Source organism: Pan paniscus, chromosome 12 (genome assembly GCF_029289425.2).
Source record: "Pan paniscus chromosome 12, NHGRI_mPanPan1-v2.0_pri, whole genome shotgun sequence".
Lineage (NCBI taxonomy): Eukaryota > Metazoa > Chordata > Mammalia > Primates > Hominidae > Pan > Pan paniscus.
Window position 1 is genome coordinate 18,993,477 of NC_073261.2, and position 12,987 is coordinate 19,006,463.

Below are 12,987 nucleotides of genomic sequence, written 5' to 3' on the forward strand. Positions count from 1 at the left end.
TTAGTGGCTGTGTGACTTTAGGCAAGTTAATTAACCCCTCTGACTTTCAGTTTTCTAAATAGAAACAAAAAATAAAATACAGAAATTTAATACACGTGAAGCACTTAGTGCAGTGTTTATTTGCACAATGAACTTTCCATAAGGGATAGCTATTTCTAATTATTATTTGGTGAATAAGCAAAGGGTGATCTCCTGGCAGAATACTTTAGATGGAGGCCGTCACAGATTTCCAGGGACATATACAATGTGTTATGCTTTCTAGCACACTGTAAGAATACCTGCTTTGGCTACACGCAGTGGCTCACACCTGTAATCCCAGCACTTTGGGAGGCTGAGGTGGGTGGATCACCTGAGATCAAGAGTTCAAGACCAGCCTGGCCAACATGGTGAAACACCGTCTCTACTAAAAATACAAAAATTAGTCAGGCATTGTGGCGGGCACCTCTAGTCCCAACTATTTGGGAGGCTGAGGCAAGAGAATGGCTTGAACCCAGGAGGCAGAGGTTGCAGTGAGCCTAGATCATGCCACTGCACTCCAGCCTAGGTGACAGAGCTAGACTCCATCTCAAACAAAACAAAACAAAACAAAAAACAAGAGCACCTGTTTCACACAGATTCCTGTTTCCCTAAGGTACGTTGATTCAGGTAGGTTAACCTTGCTGGGTCTCAAGTCCCTCATCTTTTAAATGAGGGTCATTTAATTGGTTGCCATGAGGACTAAATGAATAAATATCAATATTAAGTGCTTAGAACAGTTCTTGATATATAGCAGTCACTCTCTAAGTCATAGCTACTATTATTAGTAGTATTATTAGCAGTAATAGTAGCAGTACAAACTATACCCTGCAGTTGTTTTCAGGCTTACTTAAATGGGTAAATGTATGTGAAATATTTGGCCCCATGCAGGCATAGAGAGATCTCATTAGATGTTAACTGTTAGCCTCTCTTTGGTGGTGCACCCATTCTATTTCTTAAAAGCAGCACCTTGGGAGGAGGCTCTCTGCCTCCCATCTTCTCTGCTAGGGGATACATCAGCCCCAAGAACACCCTCTCCCTCACTCTCCCACTCCTCTCTAAGTGATTTCATTCTGTACATGAGACACTGTGATTTTTATGTGAGAAGCACAAAGCATCTTTCATAGAATTTTAGCTTCAAAGACAACATCAAAAGGTTGTGTTTGATGTTTCCGAAGGCAGCATTTCACTTCATGACTATTCAACGACAGGTGATTTGGCTGATTTTTCTTTGTCAGTGTTCACCCAGATGTTTGGCACAGCTTGACAAGGAGAGTATCTGAGCGCTGCTCTTCTGTCATTGTCAAGAGCCATTTGGGAATATACTTGAAATCCAACAACAAAGATACACTCCTCCTCAGCTTTTCCGTTCACTATACGGTCATATCAGTATCCTTGAATGACAAACACACTCCAGCATTCATCCTGATGGTAACTTACATCATGTGAGTCATGAGTTCAAGGAAAGTCTAATCTGCTGCATTCTAATCTGAACTCCAAACAGCCCTGGAGATTATTATCCAGTAATGTTATTTCCTTACTTCCCTTCTCTATATTCTAGGTATTATAGGAGGCTATAAAAGAAGATAAAAATGAGATAACTAAAAAAAATAAAATGAAGAAACAAAAATAAAAAATAACTAGAATGAGGTAATAAAGTTGAAACTTTAAATGTGTTCACAAAGTGGTGGTTAAAAAAAATACAAAACACCAACCCAAATAGACAAGTGGGTGTTTTTTTGTTATTGTTGTTGCCTCTTGTGCTCAAAGTTGTCTGTCTCTATTTGGTACAATGAGGCAAAATCACAGTTAAAGAGTAAATGCAAATATCACAATTTCTGACTTCATTTAGCCTCACTGCATTTACCAAAGCTGTGTATAACATCTTGCCTATTCAAAATATAACATATGGACCATGTGGGTGAGAGTGCTAAAAGAGCCTTCATTTGTGCAGTCTTTGACTGGGGAGGCTTCAAAACAACCTGAATGTTAAGTTGCTATTTTAAAAAAAGAGATAAAATTTTGACTTTTAAAAACCATTGAAAAGAAAGGAAAAGATACCATAGGTGAAGAGTTTCCTAATGTCTGCAGGGAAGGTTAATGGAGACTTCTGGGAGAGCAGGAGTATTCTGAGGTGCCCCTGCCACAAGAGGGCTCCTTGGGGGCGGGGGTGGGTACAGAGTCAGTGAGAAGTCTCCAGAGCAGGAGGGTGCAGGCTTGGAAGCGTTTGAATTCTAACAAAGAATGTATTTGAACTATTGAGGTGTGTATATATGCTTTCGTGTGTGTGTGTGTGTGTATGTGTGTGTGTGTGTTTGCAACAAAACCCCTCTTTATTAGCATCTCAAAAAGAAAAGTTCCAGTAGTACAACTGGGAATCTAGCATTTGCTTCTGCATTGCTTCTATAAAGTTGCATTCTTCAAAAAGGAACTCCTTTTCAGTTTAGGTCAAAATAGATTGGAGAACAAACTAACTTTCAGAGATATTTTAGTGAATTTTGGGCCAGTTATATAACAGTTGTGTTTGTGTGTCTGTGTGTGTGTGTGTTTGCAAGAAAAATCCTCATGCTTCTTTGTAGTAGAATCTGTATCAAGGAAGACCATGGATAGGAAAGGAAAAATTTTAGAAATCTACCAGAAGTGGAGTACATGGCAAGTTGTATGAATGTTACATTTTAAAAGTTCAATCTCTCACTAGTGAGAATTTGCAAAGTAGGACTTTTAAACACCTTTCAAATGTGTTTAAATAAAAATAGTCTGATTTAGTATAGAAAACTGTATTTTCTATTTTAGAAATAGCTAGAACTATTTTAATATGAAATCTTCTTTATTTAAATATGTGCAACTTGTTGCATTTTGTATAGATAATGAATAGAATTTCAATGTAGTTGTTAAATTCATTCCTGAGAGTTTCATTTCATCATATACGTTTTCCTTCCAATCTTTGGGTGACAAATTTCAAGGTCTAAAAGAAAATTAAATATCACATTTTCAGTCGAAGCTATGTTTATTTGATCAATGTAGGTCATTGTTTTAATATACACACGTTCCACGACACCAGCTCTCCCCTCTCCTGCTGAGGGATCTGCAGTCTGCAAAGCACACGACTCATGCAGTTGGGTAGTCCTGGGCTTGAAGCTGTCTTTTTCTTGCACAAATCTCGTGACTTCAAACAATACACTCACTAAGCTATTTTGCTACTTGTTTATGTCTAAAATAAAAATGATAATTCCTACTTTGTAGTGTTCTTTGGGGATTGAATAAATGATGTATACTAAAAGTTTGGTTCATAGTAAGTTGTCCTTCAATAAACAGTGTTATTATGGAGAAAAATGGTAAATTCCATTCCTCCTAGAGCAGGGGTTATTTAGCCAAGGTCCATCTGTATTTCCACGAAGCGCAAGCTGGAATTTAACATTTCCCTCCATTTTGAATATAGGCAGCAAATTGCATCACATTTGGGAACAGTTTGGGGGCCCCAATTATGGCTTTGTGAAGTATTGCTTATATTTGGATTTACAGAGTATATACAATTCCTATCTCTCTTTGAACTATGGATATTCCATGTTCATGGGTAGGCATATTGCAGGCCTCAGGCCAAATCCAGTCCTCTATCTGTTTTTGTAAAGACAGTACTATTAACACAGCCATCCCTATTTGTTTACTATTGTCTAGAGCTGCTTTGGCTGACAAGGGTAAAGTTGAGTAGTTGCTACAAAGACCCTATGTCCTGTAAGCCTAAAATTTACCATCTGTTCTTTTCAGGTAAAGTTTTCTAACCCCTGAAATGCAAAATGCACCAGTTGCTACCTAGGTCAGATCACTGCTGCTTCATATACAATTCTTTTTCTGGTAGGAGTTGACAGCAAACAGGACATTGAATATCAAGGGCCTATCATGAACCAGTTACTCTGTTAGGTACAGGAAATGCAAAATGAACAACAATGACAAAGCAGTTATTGCCCTAAGGGCTTTCTAGTTGGTAGTGGACATAATAACAAAACAAACAACTGCAATATACAACCGTGATGTAGGTAATCATAGTTGTATCATAAGTACATGTGACAGTGGTTCCTTCTGAAGTCAAACTTTATGATTGACTTAATTAAACTGTGTTGTTACTAAGCAAGTAGTTCGGGAAATGTACTTTCTATGTTTTTATCCTCAGAGAATTAACATTTGCTTGAGGGAGCTGAAATTATTAACTCATGAAACACCAGCAAGACCCATGGGCCATTATTCACTCACTCATGCATCATATGCAACATGGAGTATAGGTCATGTGAGACCATGGTCTATAAGGGCAGTATAGATGGTAGGCAGAGCACTGAAAAGATCTGGAACAACCTCATGGAAGAGGATTGGGACCAGAGTCAACCCTCATATATCTTGGTTTCTGTATGTCACTATGGAGTTACTACTTTACTGGTCTCAATCAAATTTTTTATTGATGGCCTGATTTTGGAGGAAACAGAAGTAACACTGTATACAGTAATATCGACTTTACAAGTAATTTCTTAAGAATAGGTTTCTTTATGGCTATATGATTTATTTACTTTGTTATAATCATTTTCACAGGGAACATCTCCTGACCTTGACTTTAATCTTAAGAGACACTGAGTAACTTATTACATCCTCATCAAAGAACAAAATTTATTGTTTAAATCTCTGCTCTCCTCATGCAGATCATTTATGATTTTATGGATATTTGTCATCTTACCTTTTTTCTTGTGGAAATAAACGAAGACCACTAACAGAAAATAAACAGAGGTGATTTAGTCAAAGCTATCTGTTCCAGGGAGTTAGTTGCTATTACTTATTTTTTGCAGAAATGCAAAGTCAAGTACAAGTATAAAAGCTTTATAAGGTGATAAAAGAGAAGGCTTAAAGTATTGAAGCTTGTTGGCCTGTTGAAGACTGTTGACCTGGGGAAGCTGGAGACAACCTAATCAGAAATGAGGCATCCCTTGTGATTGATTTGGGAGCATATGTGGCTTTCTTTTTTTGGCCCTTTGTTAGAAGTAAGAGCAAAAAGTAGGGGAGCTGCCAGTCATTGACCAAGTCCTGGCCAACATGAGTTGATTGTGGCAGACTTTGTGATTTGGTTTCCCAGACTATTAGCTACAGATCGTAGGTCAGAGTCCTAATGTTATATACAGTCTGGCTGTTGTCCCTTTGTTTATTTGAGTCTCTGACTTTCCAATCTGAGTAGTTTCAAGTGTTTAGCCCATCCCATCTCCATAACCTTTTCAGTTGCTCTTATTTTGATGATCTTCAGTTTTATTTTTTCTTGAACTGCAGGGGGAATAGCTGGCCATCTATTACAGAAACAGATTTTGTCTACGTTTATACATAGCGCAGATAATCAAAATTTTTGTTTTGTTTGTTTTTTCTATATGAAGGTGATGTTTAACCTGTCCTACTGAAACACCATGTTTTGATGGATGTGTTGGCTTTTTAATTTAATTTAGTTTAAGTTTAGTTTTCCATTGTAACATATCGAGTCTGTAGTGGCTCCCTCTGTTAGTCAGTGTTCTCTAGAGGGACAGGACTAATAGGATAGATGTATACATGAAAGGGAGTTTATCAAGGAGTATTGACTCACACGATCACAAGGTGCAGCCCCACAATAGGCCATCTGCAAGCTGAGGAGCAAGGAAGCCAGTCCAATTCCAAACACCTAAAAAGTAGGGAAGCTGACAGTGCAGCCTTTAGTCTGTGGCTGAAGGCCCAACAGCCCTTGGCAAACCACTGGTGTAGGTCCAAGAGTCCAAAAGCTGAAGAACTAGAAGTCTGCTGTTCAAGGGCAGGAAGCATCTAGCATAGGAGAAAGATGGAGGACAGAAAAGTTAGACAGTCTAATCCTTCCACGTTCCTCTGCCTGCTTTTATCTTAGCCATGCTGGCAGCTGATTAGATGGTGCCTACCCAGATTGAGGGTGGGTCTGCCTCTCCTAGTCCATTGACTCAAATGTTAATCTCTTTTGGCAACACCCTCTCAGACACACCCAGGAAAAATACTTTGCATCTTTCAATCGAATCAAGTTGACACTCAATATTAACCCTCATACTCCTCATTTTTATTTTGGATTGAATAGGTAGCTAAAAACTTGTAGTCTAAGTAGAGGTGATTTTTTTCTTTCTACACTTATAACTGGCAGAATAATCCTGGTCCAGGCCTAGTGCTTCCTCAAGGGAGATGTCCCTGCTTCTGACCCTTTTGTCCCCAGTCCATTGTGTGCCTAGGGAAGACATTATTCCTCAGGTTCTGACTGATTGAGGTGGGCATCTCATCCAAGTATGGGGGGTCTACATGCTTTGTAAGTGGTTTATGCCAAGACCTGCTGGACCAATCTGAATCTCTCTCTTGGAAATTTAAGCTGAAAAATATGAAGAGATAGAACAAGCTGGAACTTGGCTCTGAAACTAATAGGATGCTTCAAGAAAGACCATGAGGTAGAATATGAGTCTAAGGAAGGTGAACTTAGGAGAAAACAAAAATTATGGCTAATCAGAAGCCGTGATGTAGAGTGAATGTTTGGATAGAAATAGAAGAAGTCAGAAGGGAGGAAACAGTATAATTAAACTAAAGAAGCAGAAGCACAGAGGAACTGAGACACATAAGGAGCAGAGGAAAACTCAGATTTTTGATGACTTACAATGTTCTAGGGTCTTACCATCTTATATATGTTATACTATATAAATACATTTATTATCTGACTCCTCTGTAAGAATGCAAGAAAGCTGCAGGCAATACCATGAGCCTGAAAAGAAAAAAAACAGAATTTGGGCCCACCAAGGTAGCCAAGATAGGTTTTCACACAATCAACATTCAACTTCGGTAATTTTCTTTATCACTTGTTTGTTTCCTTTTGCACTGATTTCTACTCTTCTCAGCTTTCTCTTACAGACAGCAAAGATTTGGCTCTGCCTTTTGTATTCAGTCTGAAAACCTCTGCCTTTTAATTAGAGTGTTTATATAAGTTACATAAAAAGTAATGATTGAGAATTATGTTAATTAGTATATATTGAATTAAGAAATAAGGTTTATAATTTTATGATTCTATAAAAGTTATTTGCATTGATTTGGAACTTTACTATTAACAGATCTCAGTGGCTGGTACAGGCTAAAAGTTTTTATTCTGTAATTTACAGATCATTGTTAAAAATATAGATATGTTGGAATCCAATAATATGCCTTACTAAGCCCAATATTTAACATTTTTCATTGACAAAATGTGATTTTAATAACTTTCTTGTCTTTGAGTAATAAGGCAATATATAGACTACCTATGGGATATACATATTAAGTAGTCTTTCCCAAAACTTTCCTTTTGATGAATTAGTTTTTTTCTAAGAATAGATTTTTTTAGATTGAATATTGAGAATGAAAGGTGTAATTATAAGAGGACTAGACAGAAAGCACTAATGATAACCCAAAGCATGTGATTCTACATATTAACACAATAATTTCTGAAGCCAAAAAATTAAATTCTATGTTGAGTAAAGTTGAGTATGAAAGTACAAATCAGACCATGAATATTGGCAAAATATAACACAACCATGTTTTAGAAGAAACTCAAATTATGTGTGTCTTTGTGTGTTTGTCTGCACACAAAGCTGTAAAATCTGCATTATCTCACCTAAAATATTTTTTAAATTTATTTATTTTCATATTATTGTATTTTATTACAATATGTGTAGTGTATACTAACTTAAGGGGATATATGTAAACAAAATTAAAGTCATGGGGAAAATGGCATCTTGCTTCAATCTTCAACTTAAAGTTACTCTTAACAATCAATTTATACCATTATGTCAAATTTTAGTCATCACTGCAGAATTTTAGACAACTGAAAAGAGACAAGGTAACACCAAAGAATTAAGCACATACAGTGATATTGATTAAAAAGTTGAAAGTAAAATCTACCTTGACTAGAACTGAACATTCAGATCTATCTCTCCAGAGGAAAATCTAACTTGAATCATAACGGTTCATATTTTGACTAGTTCATACCATGTCAATTAGCCACTTATAACTTGAAAATACCTTTCCTCAGATGCATTTGACTATCTAAAATCCTACTGAGCATGCTGTTTGGCATGTCTTATTCCTCTGAAATGAAATGAGATGAAAGTCATCTACTTTCTAAAAACCAGAAAATCAGTTTGCTTGTGATTTACATTTCAAAAAATAGTTTGAGGAAAACACAAAAAGAATCAACTGTTTAAAGTCTTATCTTTTCTTCATTGCACAACAAGCTACTTCTACCAAAAACAAGGAGTATGTGGATGCTTTCAAAGAACTCAAAAATGGGAAAACCAATATCGGAAGTCTGGGTGCATGAATACATGTGCCCACATATGTACAGACTTAATCTCCATATCCGCCAAAACAGATTTTAACAGGTAATCCCAACATTCTAAATTCAGAAAGCAGAGATAAACAGTTTTGTTTCTAAATCAGTGGTATTACTAGATGAAATGTTTAGTAGAATACTGCACCTATAGTTCAGCAGTACTTTGATTATATCCCATTTAAAAAATCAAAATAATAAGCATATTCTTCTAACAGCAATGAATTCTCCCGCTTTTTATTTATTTTGACATACTGATATTTCTGTAAACTTGCAAGTGGAAGATAAGCTGTTCAATAAAAGCCTTCTTATATATAGAGTATACAGAAATTATTTTAAAAGTCTGTTTATGTAACAGATTATTTTGGTACTAACAAAAATTAAGATACAAAGAATTGGCTAGAGAGGAAACCATCACTAAACCAAGACACACAGGGCTTTCCTGCACTTCATTTCAGGAAAAAAATTTCCAAGTAATTCTTACTGTGTTAGAAGAATAAAGTACGTTTGTCATAGTATACATTATTGTATTCCCTTAAAGCGGGGACTATTTAAAATTTTTAAATTAAACAATGTCAGGCTTACTTCTGTCTGTACATTCATGAATAATCGTATCACTGGTTACACACAATTCTCTCCTCATGCAAAAAAAAACCCCTCCAAAAAAAAACAACCAAAAAACCTCAGTTCGTTGTTTTCTTAAGTCTAAGTAAGCCAAACAAACTAATAATAGCAATTTAATTAGCAAGCTGTAAATCAGGGAGGTATAGAAATTCAGCAGTTAAATTATTTCCTGTCTATAGTACTGCTGCTACTCAATTTATTTTCTTCATGTATTAGAAGAATTAATAGGCATTGATGGTCAAAATAAGAATTTCAATATCACAGCAAATGACAGAAGAGTGAGAGAAAGAGTTCCTAATGTTGTGACAATCTTAATGATCCTTTAAAAGGTAAAGGACTGTGTGCGTATGTGTGGAAAGGAGTAGAAAATAAAAGAAGAAGGTTAAGACACATATTTAAAGGGAATGCCGAGATAGCTCCATTAGAATATTTATTTCAAAAAAACTGCTCTGAAGTCTGCCCAGTGTACCAAAAACATAAAAAACAAAAAGCAAAATAAAGCAAAATAAAAAACAGAGCCGACATTAGTGCAAGTTTAATCTGATAATTTATTTGTGGGGAAAAAGCTAGTTTTGATGAGATAAAGTTCAGTCCTTTCCTTGTAAATACAAAGAAACTCAACAGGAATTTTAAAGTTCGTAGGCCAGAAAATGCAACAGTAACTCTTATAATCCTTTTCAATTAAACAGACAAATCAAGTTGTAGACAACTGTTAAAATATTATTCAGCCTTAATATTTATCAGTCTATATATCCTGTTGTTCAATTGGCTTTTGATTAAAAAAAACCCAACACACTTTATAAGAGATACCACCACATTTAGAGTGATGAAAATAAATTACTTCCTCTCCCCCTTAAAGATACTGTTTAACTTCTAAAGCATAAAAAGCTATATACTATCTTATACATATTAACAAGTGTTTTACATAAGTAATGCAGTTTTGGAATGATGATATTACACTGTATTTGTGGTAAAGTACTAGACACAAGAATATATATATCAATTAGGCATTTTCAGTCTAATCAGTCTCTAAGGTTATCATTTAATTCTTGGAAATTTATAATAACTGGTATGCATTTTGGTACTTAAGTCATGAATTGTGGAAAACCAGAAGCAATGTATTATAGTAACAGGGTTTATATCCAACAGTTGCAGTGTTGAACAAATCTATGAACTTCGTGATTTGTTTAGCCGTTGGTCACTTGCAGTAGATCCTTAATTTGATTCTTTAGTATTCGTGCTTTCTCCATCTGTAGTCTAGAACATTTCTTCACCTTCGTCATCATCATGTAGGTCTTTTGAAACTAATTGTCTAGCTAGTTCGATATTGAGTCCTTCACTGTAGTGAAGCTTCCTTTTCATTTCAAATTGTCTGTTTTTTTCTCATTCTTCAGCTAAGAGGTCCTCCTCTCCACTGCTTTCTTGTTCCTGAACCCAATATTTTGGCTCTAAGCCTTCAGCAGCAGCTAATTTCTTAGCTAAGATATCTGATACCATGGTTTCAGTGGTTTCTGTATCACTACATGCATTTTCATCATCACCCATTATACCATGGTAAGGAGGGCTTGGCTCATCTATTTTCATTAAACCATAGTCTTTGTCTGCTGGACGATATGTCGACAGGATGTTCATTACATCACACTTCTGGCATTTTTTACTCAGCTCCTCGTGGACACTTCTGCAGGGCTGTTCCGACAACGCCACCATAGAGGAAGTCCTGGAGGTCTTGTTCTTCAGGATCCCCTTGATGGGCTGGTGCGAGGCTGCCATTGCCCAGCACTTGGGCTGTGGGCTCAAGGTCCGTGAAGAGAAGGGTCGGGCGCTAGCAGAGACCTGCAAGCAGCGGCAGAGCCTGCTCAGGGCTAAAGCGGCCGCACCTGCACCTGCTGTCTCAGAAACGGCTACCAGAGAGGTTGTCAGGACACAACGACCCTGACGCCAGAGCCAACGCTGAACTGGTAGCAGCTCCTTACGTGCCCTTAGCCGCTGGCACTTGACCCTTAGCAGCCTGCAGTTGACCCACTGCTGACGGTGAGACACTGGCCAAAAGATTCTAAAGGGTGTATCAGAAAGGATGAGTTAAGTTGTGCTGCAGTAATAAGCAGCCCCAAATCAGCAACTTGCCACACAGTTTCTTTTGTCTGTTTTTTTTAGTTACACTCTATTTCTCTCACGGCCAGCAGGAGGTTTGTTGCAGCTACTTAGGTATTCAGGCTGCAGAGACTCTGACTTTACATGGCTTTTATGATCTAGGTGCTGGAGAAGATGTTGCAGTTTGTTTGTTTGCTCTTAGAGTTTCTGCCCAAAAGTGATACTTACTATTTCAACTCATGTTTCACCATGAAAGCAAGTTACATGTCCATGCGTAATTTCAAAGGGCAGGGAAAGTAGATCCTACCATGTGCTTAGAAAGAGAAGAAGAAGAAGCTGAAATTTTCTTTAATTTAATTTAATTTTTTATTTTTAAATTTTTTATTTTGTAGAGATGGGGTTTTGCCATGTTGCCCAGGATGGTCTCAACCTCCAGAGCGCAAGTGATCGGCCTGTTTTGGTCTCTGAAAGTGCTGGGATTACAGGTGTGAGCTACCATACCTGACCTCTGAATTTTTCTAAACATCACTATTGACTACCGTAAAGGGTAGTTTTTACTTTGGCTATGAATGAAGATCCACAAACAGGGCAGAATGCCTAAGCATAGAAATCCGTGGCAACTTGGTGTTCCCTTTCTGTTGATATACCTCCTTTCTTCAGGAAAGAAATGACCCTGGGAAAGTGCATGATGACATCTAAGGTTGTTCTACTTATGCCTTTAGAGTATTAATTTTTTTAAATGGCTCCCTGATTACATATTGAGTTAAAATTCTTTTTCTTTGAATGAGAAAGAAAAAGTGTTGGAAGAAGGCAGGAAAAGAGGCCAAGAGTAACAAAAAACAGATGGGAATAATAGAAAAGCCATAACAAAATGGCTTATTTAGATTCAACCTTCTCAATAATTACTTTTTATGTAAATTATATAAACACTCCAATTAAAAGGCAGAGGTTTTCAGACTGAATACAAAAGGCAGAGCCAAATCTTTGCTGTCTATAAGAGAAAGCTGAGAAGAGCAGAAATCAGTGCAAAAGTAAGCAAACAAGTGATGAAGAAAATTAAAGAGGTTGAATGTTGATTCTGTGAAAACCTATCTTGGCTACCTTGGTGGGCCCAAATTCTGTTTTTTGTCTTTTCAGGCTTATGGTGTTGCCTACAGCTATTACTGGCTTCTCTGCCGCTTAGTGGTCACTCACTGACCAGCTTCTCAGACTCTTCCTATGGTCCATGAATCAAAAAATATTTTGAGAAGAAAAGCAATATGCAGATAAATAGGTGCACCTTAAGAACTTCCTCTCTCCTTCAAAATCTGGACACTCAAATCTTTGGAGTACCCCAGACACCCTCCAATTTCTTTAAAAGGATTTAAAATAAATTTGTAAGTATTTACAGTAGGAATAATGTCATTCTGCTGCAAGCCACTCCATTATAGCCAGAAGAGAAAATTATCTGTAAATGATTATTGACTAGCACTGATTAATGTCCATGGATTTGGCCTTGTTGTGAAAGTATTTTGCATCCTCTAAATACAGGTATGTCTATTGAGTTATTTATAAGAGTATTAGTATTAGTCGTAGTGGTGGTGGTGGTGGTGGTGGTGGTAGTAGTAGTAGCATTTGCAATTTAACTTAGTTTTGGATCTGTAATTCATTGCTTAAAATATTTAAGAAATTTAGCTTAACAACTATAGATTTAAAAATACAGTCATTTTGTATACCAAAAAATGCCTTTCACATCCAGGCAATATAGTCAAAGGAAGTAGAAATTGCCAAAACTCTCATAGTGAAAGCTTGAAATAGTTGCTATAATTAATTCATATTTCTATCTCTCAGACAGTGACTACCTACCTATTAAAATGTCTGTCTGACTTTCAAGAAGAACTGGATGACTATCAGCAAAATAT

At 36.7% G+C, this 12,987-nt stretch overlaps 1 pseudogene; it reads right to left on the bottom strand.

The window, feature by feature from the left end:
• Nucleotides 1–9,868: 9,868 nt before the first annotated feature.
• On the bottom strand, nucleotides 9,869–11,852 carry LOC106634482 (protein phosphatase inhibitor 2 family member B-like; annotated as a pseudogene).
• Nucleotides 11,853–12,987: the final 1,135 nt, after the last annotated feature.